Genomic DNA, 2,440 nt, shown 5'->3' on the forward strand with positions numbered 1-2,440 from the left:
CTCACTACTTCTTCTTCGTCTGGTTTTCTGGCAGACTACACAGGCGCTTTGTTGTGTATTGCTTGCCTTTCCGTTTGGAAAGTGCACTGTTCACAGAAAAGGGAAATAAAAAAATAGGAAATCTATCTATCTATCTATTTATCTATCTATCTATCTATCTATCTATCTATCTATCTATCTATCTATCTATCTATCTATATATATATCTATATATATATATACCACTATCTCCAACACACCCATCCACCCCTGCCCAATACTTTGGCCCCAACAGATCCTACAGCAGGTCATCAGCCTGGGAGGCTGGAACCCCTTCTCTGAAAACCCCCTGTAGTTTTTCTGCACTAAAATCTCTGATACCCAATCACATCTATGCTTCTGCTACTACCAATTCAATCTTCTGGGATTTCCTTTCCATCTGTGCGGTAAAATTAATGACCATAGCAATCAATTCCAAGAAGCCAACCTTAATAAAGCACAAACTGTTCTGGTCACTCTGTACTGACCTACTTTCCCATTCCTTTAGCACATCAGCCTCTACTTTCCTCACTGCCTCAGCATGTGACACTTTCTGTGCTCCTCTCACCCTGGAAACTTCAATCTGTCTCACTCACTCGCACAGGACATTTCTGAACCCCAGCAACATGGCCACCACCACAATTGAAACACCCAACCTTTTCCCTGAAACTATATGCTCTTTTGTCACAAGCCCTCCTGCACACTTCTCACATCTTTGAATCTCCCTCCTACGTACTGCTGCAATATGACCAGAAACTTGGCACCGGAAACACCGTAGTGGGTTCTGAATGTTCTCTTATTACTGTCAGCAGTGGCCTACTTAGGCTACAGTGTAGTAGCTTATAAGTGTAGTAGCTTGTAAGACTGTTAGAATTTTAGTGAGGTCCAAAGTTTTTTATTGTATAGAAGTGTAGTAAATGAGCTTAAACTTGTACATTTCTATACAAATAAAAAAGTTATATTTGAAGAACAGAAAAAAAAGCAAAAATGACCCCAGCCATTATCACCTTGGCTGGTATACACTACCGTTCAAAAGTTTGGGCTGCCTAGAAGGCCAGCATCCCGGAGTCGCCTCTTCATTGTTGACGTTGAGACTGGTGTTTTGTTGGTACTATTTAAGGAAGCTGCCAGTTGAGAACTTGTGAGGCGTCTGTCTCTCAATCTAGACACTCTAATGTACTTGTCCTCTTGATCAGTTGTGCACCGGGGCCTCACACTCCTCTTTCTATTCTGGTTAGAGCCAGTTTGCGTTGTTCTGTGAAGGGAGTAGTACACAGCGTTGTACGAGATCCTCAATTTCTTGGCATTTTCTCACATGGAATATCCTTAATTTCTCAGAACAAGAATAGACTGACGAGTTTCAGAAGAAAGTTATTTGTTTCTGGCCATTTTAGGGCTGTAATCGAACCCACAAATCCTGCTGCTCCAGATACTCAACTAGTCTAAAGAAGGCCAGTTTTATTGTTGCTTTAATCAGCACAACAGTTTTCAGCTGTGCTAACATAATTGCCAAAGGGTTTTATAATGATCAATTCGCCTTTTAAAATGATACATCTGGATAAGCTAACACAACGTGCCATTGGAACACAGGAGTGATGGTTGCTGATAATGGGCCTCTGTACGCCTATGTAGATATTCCATTAAAGAATCTGCCTTTTCCAGATACAATGGTCATTTACAACATTAACAATGTCTACACTGTATTTCCGATCAATTTGATGTTATTTTAATGGACCAAAAATGTGCCTTTCTTTCAAAATAAGGACATTTCTAAGTGACCCCAAGTTACTGAGGTCTGGACCTTGGTGTCCTCATGTAGTTGTCTACGGTAGCCAGGCCTACTACATTCTTAAAAATAAAAAAAGTATTGCATGGTCTACTTTCATAGCTGACGAAACTCCACCCCACGATAAAGCCTACATCTCAATGGAGTTTTGGTGGAGTATAGGCCTACCTCAGAATACATTGAGTCAGTATCAGTCGATACTTCTTCAATGCACACCTTGTAGTCCTACCTATGTATGTCCTGTGCAGCTGTGTTATTTTCTTTGGGTGCTGCAATAGTAAATTAGAGCATTCCACACTGATGAAATCACTTTTACATAAGTATTCAGACCATCTACTCAGTACTTTGTTGAAGCACCTTTGGCAGCGATTACAGCCTCAAGTCTTTTTGTGTATGACTTTAGAAGCACGGCACACCTGTATTTGGGGAGTTTCTCCCATTCTTCTCTGCAGATATTCTCAGGCTCTGTCAGGTTGGATGGGGAGCGTCGCTGCACAGCTATTTTCAGGTCTCTCCAGATATGTTAGATTGGGTTCAGGTCCAGGCTCTGGCTCTGGCTGGGCCACTCAAGGACATTCAGAGACTTGTCCTGATGCCACTCCTACGTTGTTTTGGCTGTGTGCTTGGGGTCGTTGT

This window comes from Oncorhynchus keta, chromosome 12, assembly GCF_023373465.1.
Source record: "Oncorhynchus keta strain PuntledgeMale-10-30-2019 chromosome 12, Oket_V2, whole genome shotgun sequence".
In the NCBI taxonomy this organism is placed as follows: Eukaryota; Metazoa; Chordata; class Actinopteri; order Salmoniformes; family Salmonidae; genus Oncorhynchus; species Oncorhynchus keta.